Consider the following 12,382-nt stretch of genomic DNA (forward strand, 5'->3'; position numbering starts at 1 on the left):
TTTAAAATTGCATGAATACGTCAGTATAAATATTATCGAGGTCGCCGAATCCGAATCTGAAGCCAGAATTACAAAATTCAAAATGGTAAATCCAATATGACGGATCAAAATTCAAAATAATTTTGAATTTCAATAAATGTGTATCATTTTTGGGGTTGCAAAATCCAAACCTAATATCAGATTTTCCAAATTGAAAATGGCAAATCCAATATGGCGGACCAGAGTTCGAACAAATAGTTGACATACATAAAGCTTGTATATTTCTCTCTTCAATTATTTTTAAATCTCACTCTCTGCCGAATCCAGAGTCACGAATCGAGGACGTCGCGGTTATCGACTCCGTTTTTTTATTTTTTTTATTTCTTGAAAACTGGTATACGTTTCCACTTCTGTGCAAATAGCTTGATTTGATAATTCGTGACTCTGGATTCAGCAGATAGCGGGATTTATAAGTAATTGAAGAAAAAAGTGTACATCTTTTATGTATGGCAACTATTTCTTCTGGTCCGCCATATTAAATTTGCAATTCTTAATTTGGAAAATCTGATATTAGATTCGAATTTGGCGACCCCAAAAACGATAAGAAACCCATTTTTATTCAAACCCAAAATTATTTTGAATTTTGATCCACCATTTTAAAGTTCGAAATTCTGATTTCAGATTCGAATTCAGCGATCTCAGAAACCTTAAAATACCCAAGGACAACCAAATCGTAATAATAATAACATGTTTTTTTCAAGATGCCCCTATAGGGGTCACTGACAGTGAAGGGGTTAATAGTATTTATATATATTAATTTTGAATTAAATGTGTATTTTAAATATAATTAATGAATGATTAGAACAACATATCAATCGAAATGAATGATAAACTATTATATTAAATGCACATTCGTAATATATATATCAAATGTTATAAAACATATGTTTGTTAATGTACCTTGCTTAATGCAATTAAATTATTAAACTTTAAGTAAAGATATTTTCATGTAATTCTAACAAACAGTTATAAATCCGTAAATTTTAATCGCATTTTTTAAATCGAAGAACAATAGGCAGTCAGCGAACATGCAACTCGAGCGTACGTTAAAATCGAACAATCGAATAGTGAATTTCGAATAGAATGGGAGAGAAATCCTTGTTTTACGCATCGACGTCCGTGTTTTGTGGACTACAAAAGCGTTTTTCGCAGGTGGATATACGATATCGAGAGTAAGTAAGTATGAGCAGCGTTTAGAAAACAATGTCGCGATCGATTATACGAGTCGCGCAGCACATGGAACCGGAAGTATTCACAATAACGCGTGCACCAGATCCGGAAGACCCTTGTCAAAATATTAAATCTTCTTTACACGGATCAAATTTCGAATAGTTTCGCCATCATAACGAATGCGATCCTCCTCGCACCGGTAGATCGCAAGAAAACAGGCAGAGGAGAACACAGCGAAAGGGTTAAATCGATATCACTTTACAACGGCTTTCTACAACGCGAGATATACCGTTTTCCATTTATTTTTCTTCCATCTTTGAAATCATACACCTTTTATTATGTTACCGCGATGCTACCAGCACAATACATATAATCCCACAAGAACTTTATCTTGTAAATTTAAAGAAATATTTAAATATAATAATAAAAAATATGAAGGCAAGACATTAAAATTAGAATAAAGTAACTTTTAAAGAAAGCGATATGTTTTTGTTATATTTATTGCCACGAAAAACTATAAATACGCAATATAATTATCTCATTTTATTATTATTGTTCAAAATAAAAATTAATAAAGATTTCTAAAAAAATATTAATAATGCAAAACTTGATGCAGACATTAAGATAGAAAAATATATGCTGTTTTTTTATTATATTAGAAAATAATATATCTGTAAAAGATTTATAAAAACTTTATTTACATCTTTCTCAGGAAACAAATAATTCAAAATAGCTTGATATGATGTTATATATTTTCGTATTAATCAATTATTAAAATTTTATTTCAAAAAAAGGTATATAAGCTAGCTAAGTCGTCATTGATAAGAATATAAGTTGATATAAGTGGTATTTAACTTAATTATTACTTGCGAATATTATCTATCAAAGCTAAGTAACAGCATTGGTAACTCCAATTAATATCAATTATACATGTTATAAACTTTAGTATTATTATAACAATATTAATAATTATAGCTACTAATGGATTGTAGCGAAGTTACAGCATATGTAATGTGTTGAGAATAACATATTGCACTATTCATCAAACGTTCGACTAATCGTTAATGTCCATCAGTCGTCATTAATTAATACTGTAACAGCTGATTAAAATTTCATAATGGATTAAAAATAGATAACATGTGTAATGTAAAAGCATAATGATCAATTGTTTTTAGTTATTTACTACCTTTAAATGGCTGAATTTGTACACAAAGTAATCTCGCTATGTCAACTCATATAAATTGCAATATAATTATTTTTAATAAAATTTAACATAAATTTTATATAGTAATTATCCAACATTATTAATATAAAATAAATAAAATTAAAACTTTTTGTAAGAATAGCAAAATAAGGATATAAATTCCAAAAATATCCGTAAATTATATAAAATATAAAAATATAAAATTTTTTAATATAAAAAAAGAAAAGTAATAGTAAATGAGCAATAAAGTAAAAAGTATGTAAAAAGCCAGTAAAAGAATTAATGATCGGTTTATATATATATCGGTTTTTTCTTTTTTACTATTTCGCTTTCATTTCCTTTTTATGTCAATTTCGCTCTTATAATTATGTATATAATATTTATGTAAAATATGTATGTATTTTTGTGTAACTATTGTAATTACGCACACACATTTGCACAGAAAGCATCTCCCGTAACATGATACCGCAAAATAAGACTTCTATCTCCTTTGTCAAACTTGTCCTAATATTTTGGTTTCATTTATCTTCTGTTGCGCGGCTAAACGCTTCCGGCAGAATAATGGGATTTCCGTTTCCTCCCATGCGCCAGTAATTCAAGAGGATACTGCTATTTTCGTATACTCGCGAACCACTTACAATGGAAGTTAAAAAGATAGATAAGATAGATAAGACTTTATATTAACCAGTATAAAAGCGATTATTTAAACTTAATACTTATAGGTATAGAGTTTGCTTAACTCTTTAAAAAAATAGTCTACAAAGTTCAAGAAGTTAGTTATACTATGATTAATAATGAGTAAATAAGATTATAATAATTGCTATTAATTTTCAAATTATAACTTTATATATATATATATATATATATATATATATATATGTATGTATGTAGGTATGTGTGGGTGTGGATATATGCGCGCATATGTGTGTATATAAATAATATATAGCAACAGTTAAGACAGTTGAGTTTATGAAATACGTTCAATTAATTTTTTTGCAAAACCATATTTAATATGAATGCGCGTTATTGATTTATTTTATTCGAACGTCAGATATTTCGATATAACCAAGATTCGATTACTATACAATCAATTTAAACGTACCCAACGTTACAATCGTACAATATTTGTGAGCAATAAATGTTCACGATATTCATGAAAAAGTAATTAATTTTCGTGCAAATACACGATTTCCCGAAATGTCGCACGAGCAAATATCTGCACTAACAAATTCTAGTCGTTATTGCTCGATGCCCGTATATGCATGCTATTTTTTTTATTTATTCTTGTTTATTTTCTGCGAGCACTGAAATGCGAATTGATCATCTTAACGAATATGGGCAGCACAATGTCAATTTTGTATTTTTCATAATTACTATCTCGCTATTTTCTCCAAGATTATTATTTTTGACGTATCAAAAAAAAGCTTAAATCTTGCAATTTCTCCCGAATATTATATTTAAGAAAATGTAAAAATAATGAACGAAATGCACGGATAGTTAATAAACAATTTTATGCAGTCGTTGTTATTTGTGTCTCTGAATCCTAATCGCTTTATATTAAATATGCAAAACTATTCTTGGAAATATGACATATATAGATGATGTGATACATTAGATAATGCTACCGATGTTAATAAAAAATATTATATTATTTAAATTATTATTAACCATTAATTATCATTATTATATTATATTTGATTAAATTATTATTAAATATATTCTTGACATTATATGATTCTTTTTCCGTAAATTCTGTTTATTCTACAGGAACGCTTGTGCTTTGACGTTAAAATATTCTATCTATGCATTATTTGGATATAATACGATATCGTTACGATGCAAAAGTAATCCAATAACGCGAATTTTCCGTAAAATCGGTAGCGTTAAGTTTTGCAGCTGTGAGTTTGTATTCCAAGTTAGAACTACGCGTTATAGAAACCGAACAATTAACCGTTGCATTCGACTAGTACCTGTCGCATTCTCTGCAGTCTGAACAAAACAAGGTGACCACACTCGTAGGTTTGCCTGGGTTCATCTAGACCACATCGTTGCCCCACCTGCTCGCACAGTCCGAATCGCTACATGGGACACTCTAATTCGTTGCAATCAGGAGAACCTTCGCTACTGTTTGCCCACCTTGTTGTACCTCTATTAGTTCCGCGTCAGAAAGCATGCTCACGTGATTTGTATTCACGATCTGCAGCTCTATGTCTAATTTAGAAACGCATGATAAGTTCTGCATTCGAAGAAGGAAAATTTGGTCTTAAGAAATTTTTTATACCTTGTCAAATTTGTTTGTATTTGTAAAAAATACAAATAGCAAAAAATACATAAAAAATTTTTTACAAACACGTCCAAATTTCTTTCTAACTTCATATAAATATTTTTAAATAAATTGTTTATAAGTTTATTGTTAAATTAAATTAATTTTGCGAAATAAATGAAATTAAATGGAATTTCTTTCAATAAAATTAAACAATTTGTAAAACTTTAAATTGTATAAAAGCTTACTCTTTTCACGAAATTACTAAAAGATTTTAATTAAATTTTATTAAATTTTTTAAATTTCTATATATTAAAAAATATTCGATTTTAATAAAATTTTTCTTATAAATACAAATATAAAAATGTAAATAAAAAATTTATTCAAGATTTTAATTTTAAAATTGTTTTACATTTTTTATAACTAAATAAAAATGCATAGAGCACAAAAATTTATTAAAAATAATTTCAAGAAATTTCTTACTTGCAACATATACATATATACGTACTCTCTTTACATAAATATTTTTCTTAATATTGATTGTTAATTATAATATCTATTTTTATTTTCTAATTACATTATGACAATTCAAAGATTATTTCTGTAAAATACAAAAAGTTTCTAATGCAACATAATACGATTGACAATTATTTATGCAATTCGTACGTATATCTCTCCCATTAACGTAGTAGTATTTCACAGACTTCCATAACGAACTTCTACCGGCATTATTCACTCGCTCGAAGCTTAACGAGTCATTATTACTTCCGATACTTGGTAACAGCGAGTGATATCAAAGAGGCCAAATCGCAAGTCTCACGCCGGAAGACCGTCAAGAAAAGCGCGATCGGTGGAAACTTTAGTCGTTACGCAAGCTCATCGAACAAAAGAAAGGAACAGCTCCGTGGAAATGCTCAGCCTAAACGAGCACTGCTCGGAAAGCGCAATTGCGCTTGTCAGAACTTATCGAGCATCATGATCTCATCTCGTCTTACTTCTATCATTAGTTTTTTCTAGAAGTGGCTCTAAAGCACCGATTAGCGATACTCTAATCACAGTTGGACATGTCTATATTTCCCGTATTCGCTTTGGATTTTTTCTTGAAAAAACTAAACCCATAATCAATTTCATAGCAAAATTATTATTAATTATGTTCTTGTGAAAAAATTAAATTAAATAGATTAAGAAATTTTAATGATAAAGGTATTGAATATCTCAAGTCAATATTGTAAAATTATTAGTTAACAATTAAACAAATAATTATTTCAACATTTATTTTTGCATTTTCTCAACTGTGTGCTCATAATTTTTGCGTGGCATTAATCTTTCTTAATTTCATCTAAAATTAAAAAAAGTTTCAAGTAAAAAGCTAATTCCCTGCAATATTTGAGATTGAAAAAATTATTTCAGATTATTCGTTGTAGGCTAATGACAAATTAATAAAGGATAATATACTACTGTCTTGTTGCAGCTTATTGAAGCCACTGGATTTTCATTAAACGAACGATAACGATAAAGGAAGAGCGTTGTTGGATCGTCCAAAATAAGTCCATATAAGTATTTTACTCTGATACAAATGAACACGTCGAGGGGAAATGTTCGAGAGTACACCGCGGACTGCATTCGGCGAAATTGGAATTTAAATTTATTGCCGCATGTATATAAGTTTATACTGCCGCACTTCGCCATCAAGTAACGCTTGTTTTACGATAATAATTTCACGAGATTTGGTTAAGATTATAGCTTGCGCGGTAATAACAATGTAATCGGGGAAGAAAAGCAAGACATCATGGTAAATAGCGTGCGCGCAACACGAGAAATTACATAATTACCATTGAATAAATAGCGAAATGAGAGGATTTCGCGAAAATGGCACTAGAATACTATGTCCCTCATGTTATCAATTAAGACGCTTCAGCGTGCTCTTATTATACTGTAGGATAAAATGTTTTACGCGCAGAAACTATTACTTTTAAGTGCCAAATATTAGAAGACTATTAAGAAATATACTAACTAATTGTAAGAGAAACTACAATGAAAAAAAAATAAAATAAAATCGCACACTATACGAGATGAAATAAATTTAGTGCAAAATATCATTTTTGTATATCATGTTTGAAACCTGACAAATCTTTCGAACGTATTTTATATTTTGTACAATATTTTTGACATGGTTTTCTATTTCATTTTCGCAATATACTTTTTGGGAAATATTTTGTTGTTTAGATACGTATATTTATAATATTTTATACATGAATTGTCCATTAACGATCATCGGACAAATAAAATTAGGAATAAAGAAAACAAGAAAAAAAATAATTTCAATGTATGGATTATTTTCCTGTATAATAGGTTCATTATAGAATATCCTTCTCAATTCGGTCACAGACAGATAAAAGGAAAACGACTCAACGAAGAAGCAATGAACTCTTTTCGAGATCTGTGCAATTGAGCATTAGTCCGGAAAATCGACAGTTTCTTTTATTTGCCAACACGAGCTTTTAAGATCAAAGAATGAGAAGACTTTAATTAGTAAAAGAACAGCAAGCTTGTTGCGAAACTATCTCAGCGTTCTCATATATATATATATATATATATATATATATATATATATACATATAGGGTGTCATAGATCAATCACTTTAACATTTACGCAATGTTACACGAACAAGAAAAATTACATATATGTAAAGGTAACATGAGCAGTGTAAAATTTTTGTTAATTAATTTAGACGTACTTTAAACATATTTATATATACAATAATGTAAAAAATATAAGCAAACATCTCTGCGCAAATGAAACAAACTGTGTTTAATTGTGATTAATTTTGCAAATAAATAATAGCACAGTAATAAAAGTAAAACAATAGTAGAAAAATCTGTGTAACATTTTGCTTAAGGACCGAAAATTTATTTAAATAAAAAGCATTCATATATTATCTTAAGAATAAAATATATTATTGAATTTATGATATTAATTTTAATCATATTGCACAGTAAAATATTTCAATATATGTTTGAAATATACTCTTATGTAATTTCCTTTCTGATTTAATATCTGAATGAGAAGCGAACATGATCGTTGATTAAAGACACCCTGTATGTACATGTAAAACAGTAGCGTTTTTGGTCGAAGAATTTTTAAATCTTACGTTAGCGAGAGAGACAGAGAAAAAAAGGGTACCCGTATAATATATTCTTCCTATATTTCTTGTTCTTTTTAAAACCGTAGCTAGCACTATGCTTTGTATTCGTGACAGATTAACAATCGGAGGTCAAATAGTGTCTTAGCAAGTTCTATATACAAGCTAAGTGCAAATGTTTTCTCTCTCAAGTATAATTAAAATATTAAGTCTGTAAAAAGAAGGCCGCCAATTTTCACACACACAAGTGCATTGATTTTTTTCAAATATAACTTTCTTAAATTTTCTTACAGAAATCATATAGAGAATAATGGAAAACTGTGTTTATCTATATCTGTCACTCCCCCCCCCCCCCCCTCTCTCTCTCTCTCTGCTATCTATGTATTTATTAATTACTATATATTGCTATTATAATATGAGATCATCGGGAATAAATGATTTAGTCATTAAAAAAAAAATATAATAAATATAATAAAAAACTCACCATTACAGCTAGACTCATTTCCGCTTTCATTGGCCAACTGCTCCATCCAAGCTAATTTCCGCTTGACACACGCACTATTTCCGTTCGACACACACACTCTTGAAAGATATATAAAAGTCACATCTACTTATTAGTTAATTATTCACTGCACTTATTTTAAAACGATGTTCCGATTAAATATAATCTTTAGAATCCAGTTCGAATAATCCTAAACTGTCCTGCTAGTCGCGATTTGAATCGAAAAAACGTACTCGTTTATTGTCGCATACATCTTATACATCGTTCGAAATTAATACGATCTCGATATCTATCGACACATGCACTCGAGAGGAGAGAATAGCTTACAATTATCGGATTTTTGACGTTCTTTCACAAGATAAAAGAATACGAAACCGACGCGTTCGGAAAGCGCGAATGTCGTAAAGTTTTCGCGGACGACGCGATATAAAAATATACATATGTGATACATACACAAACGATATAATTTCACCAAAACACTATCCGAGGTGTTTTACTGTAGATCAGAGAGTTGAATTGTGACAATCAAACCGTCGAATAAAACGAACGTCGACTGATAATGCGTGATACAAATTGCGTCTCAATTTTGATCGCGGTCAATATGGCCGAACGTTCGACCTACTTCGCGCACCTTCGTGTCGACTCGGGCGCCTTCGGTTTGGAACTACATACACTGCTTATTCCCGCGTAAACATGGCGCTCAGCCGCGTGCTTGTCGGTCCAAATGTAAATTTCGCGTGTAAATAAACGCTAGTGTGTTTCGAAGCAAGCGCGTTAACGTTCATACGAAGCGCGGAATAATGTTTCTCGTACGTGAAATATATTCGGTGTTAGATCGCGGATGTTGTGTTGTTTCGCGATAATCTGATTCACGACAATCGCCGCTCTTTCGAATTCTTGCATAAATTACACATACCTAACCTAACCTTTCATTTAGGCGATCAATACGCTTGTGAGTATCATCTCTATCTTTATTTAAAATTCTTTATTTGAAGTATTTACTTAAAATTCAGGAAATAACAAGGACGGAATGACCCTACGAGCGTTGTGAATATCGTTGGAATTCCTTAGTCGTGACGTCACAAGTAAACACCGGCACCGACGTCACTGCTTTGTTTCAAGATCAAATCGAGCGTGTAAGTATACATTGGAAACAGGCGGATAAGTAGCATTATTATATTTCAGATCGCGTGTGAAATCTTTAATTATACGATTGATATGATCGAGCGATTGATTGACTTTATTTTCGGTAGTGTGTATTTGTGATTCGTCATAAAGATATCGCGTTCGTCTTGAAAATGTATCGTTAAAATCGTTAAACCGTATCGCGTAAAATTCGAATAAATGTCGAGAGTGATTTTTGCAATCGTATTCGTACTCGTGTGAATAAATCAATTCGAAATGCATCCATTGTTACGCAAAAGTGATTATGCATCATCATGGTAAATAAATATGTATGTCATCATCATGGTAAATAAATATGTATGTTGTAATAAAAAATTGTATGATATAAATATAGAAATATACACAAGGATATTTCTTGTTGATCAATTTAAAATTTTTGTAAAAAATTCATAATTGCACGCATTCTTAAAAGTGGTATGACAAAAAATTATATATTTATATAAATTTTTTCAGCTGAAATTAATTGGATAGTTGGACAATTGGACAATGGCAGCTGGAGCTTGGATTGAATTGGAGTTGGAGCAAGATATTGGATAGTTATTTGGACGATTGAACAATGGCAAGGAGCAGGACATTGGAAGAATAATATGGACAATAAGGAGAAAGGTAAGTAAATTTATAAATTTTAGTTATACTGTATCAATAAAGTACATACTCTCTGTAATGGTTAATCAGTGTATTATCAGTTAATGGTAGTTGTTATTTCAATCAGTAATATTTTAAAATGCATCTTATATTTTACAATATTATATATGAGATAAAATTTATAATATATTTTATGCTAAAGAAATATTTGAGTTTGATCTCTAAAAGTCTCACTAATTATATGTTTTATATATTTCAGATGTCTTGTGTGAGAATTTTTCTACAAAATAGCAATTTAAAATAAAATGAAAAGCTAAAAAAGTTTTTAAAAAGCTACATCTTGCAAATATGTATAATTGTTACAGATTGTTTAATGAAATCTTGTTATTATACCATAATGTGTCATAAGGCAGAGAAGTAAAATATGAATGTTTTTACTGAAGATATATCTCAATGAAATTCTTACTGACCTTTAAGTAAAATCTTAAGTGAGACCTTTAAGAGTGAAATCTTCAATCACTACTTTAACATTTTCACTGATTCCATTTAAGAGAGTATCTCACAATACATTTTCATGATTTACTAAAGAATAAAATATCCCATATTTTATTATTGCACAATTATTTTATTTTGTTCTGAAATTTGTAATAAATATAAATAGAAATATTTTTATTGAAAATTGCCTTGAATTAGAAGCTTTAATTAAAAAAGTATGTTTTTTTATTAAATATATAATAAAAAATATGTCACATATGTGATATTCAAAATATTATATTTATTTATATTTATAATATACAAAATATATATGTGCAATGCCAAAATCTTTCATTATGTCGTATTACAAAAAACGAAATATTTCTTAAACAGTTATAAATTATATGAAGTTATGTAAAAAGACACAAGTTTACGATCATCAGATTCGAAAGAATTCAGTTTGCATAGCGATATGTTTTCTCACTTTTCTGGAGCACTGGGAATCTACCTTACTTTATGTGCATAATAAACAGAATATAGAGACGTGCGCGAATACATATACATATACATATGAAGAGAAAGAAAGAGAAAGAGAAAGAAAGAGTAAATTCGCTCCTGTATATAGAGTATCTTTGTGTAGACTGGTCAAATATAGATTCTATTTTTGTATGGTTCCCAATATAATAGTGGGTCAAGACGAGTTGCACAGATAGGAGATTCCTTCTATTGTACGGAAGAGAGGGATAGGGCAAATAGAATGGGACGAAGGAGGTAAAGCAGAGAGGATGACAGGTCAGAACTCTAATATTCGAAATTTATAACCCCTCGTAATTCAGTCGGTTTCTATATCAACCGCTCTTGACATGTCTACTGTTCGTGCTATTTTCTTCAGTCAAATTTCAAAATAATTTCGTTATTATGATCATTCTATTATTGTCATCCCTCTTTTCTTTCGTATGACAGTTATAAACGAACAAACAAGGAATTAGATTTGTATTTGTTCCTAAATTTTATGAGTGCAATTCGGCATATCCCTATACATTTTTTCAAATATATATTTTCTTAACAATTATTCAATTAAATCAGATTCATAAAAACAGTGTCAGAGTAATAAGATTTGTTAAACAATTATTTTTATTCATTTTTTAAAAAATTTAGTAATTTTTAATCCTCTTCCTATCCTCTCTTTGATCTTTGACTAAATAATTATTAATAATTTTATGCTTTTTTCTTACATTTACGGACAAGATTAATTTCGTAATAATATTATATTATGTACCTGTTAATATTCTATATAAAAATACTCTACTATTTTTATGATTTGGCGAAACATCTTTTCATAGATCGGCTTTATTTCGTGGTCCATGGAAATCGTGCAGTAACGAAATTCCGTGTATCGATTTCGAATTTGTGTAACGGATCGATTCTCCCTCTTCTTTCACAACCCGCGAGATATTATACACCAATAAATTCGCGTAATCGCATATTTCAGAGCAATCGCGCTACGTAGTCGGAGAAGTGCTCTCGGAGAAAAATATAACTCCTCCGGGGATTCCTCGAGGCTCTATACATTCGCCTTCTGCGCTTCCGCCTTCCGAAGGCCACGGTTTCCGTTCTTTTCCTCACCCCTCTATTATCTTCCTCTGCCATATTTTAATGAGTCGGTCGTAAAGTGCAGGAAAATTAAAAATTCATATTGGCGAGAATTTAAGAGTCGTCTGCGCGTTTTACTCCCTTTGCTTTGCTGCATGTGTGTGTATTTGCAACATAAACATAAAAATAAATGGATAAAATTATGGACGATAAATATTGGCAAT

The 12,382-nt window shown here is 29.9% G+C and overlaps 1 long non-coding RNA gene across 1 annotated transcript; it reads left to right on the plus strand.

The window, feature by feature from the left end:
• Positions 1-9,029: 9,029 nt before the first annotated feature.
• LOC145975245 (uncharacterized) lies at positions 9,030-10,498 on the plus strand. Its single transcript, XR_014439923.1, has 4 exons — positions 9,030-9,273; positions 9,335-9,457; positions 9,960-10,112; positions 10,351-10,498. It is a non-coding gene; the product is annotated as an uncharacterized LOC145975245 (long non-coding RNA).
• The last annotated feature ends 1,884 nt before the right edge of the window (positions 10,499-12,382 follow it).

The sequence above is a fragment of the Camponotus vicinus genome, unplaced genomic scaffold, assembly GCF_025532165.1.
Source record: "Camponotus vicinus isolate PSW18456_S1 unplaced genomic scaffold, iyCamVici1.0 SCAF_7, whole genome shotgun sequence".
In the NCBI taxonomy this organism is placed as follows: Eukaryota; Metazoa; Arthropoda; class Insecta; order Hymenoptera; family Formicidae; genus Camponotus; species Camponotus vicinus.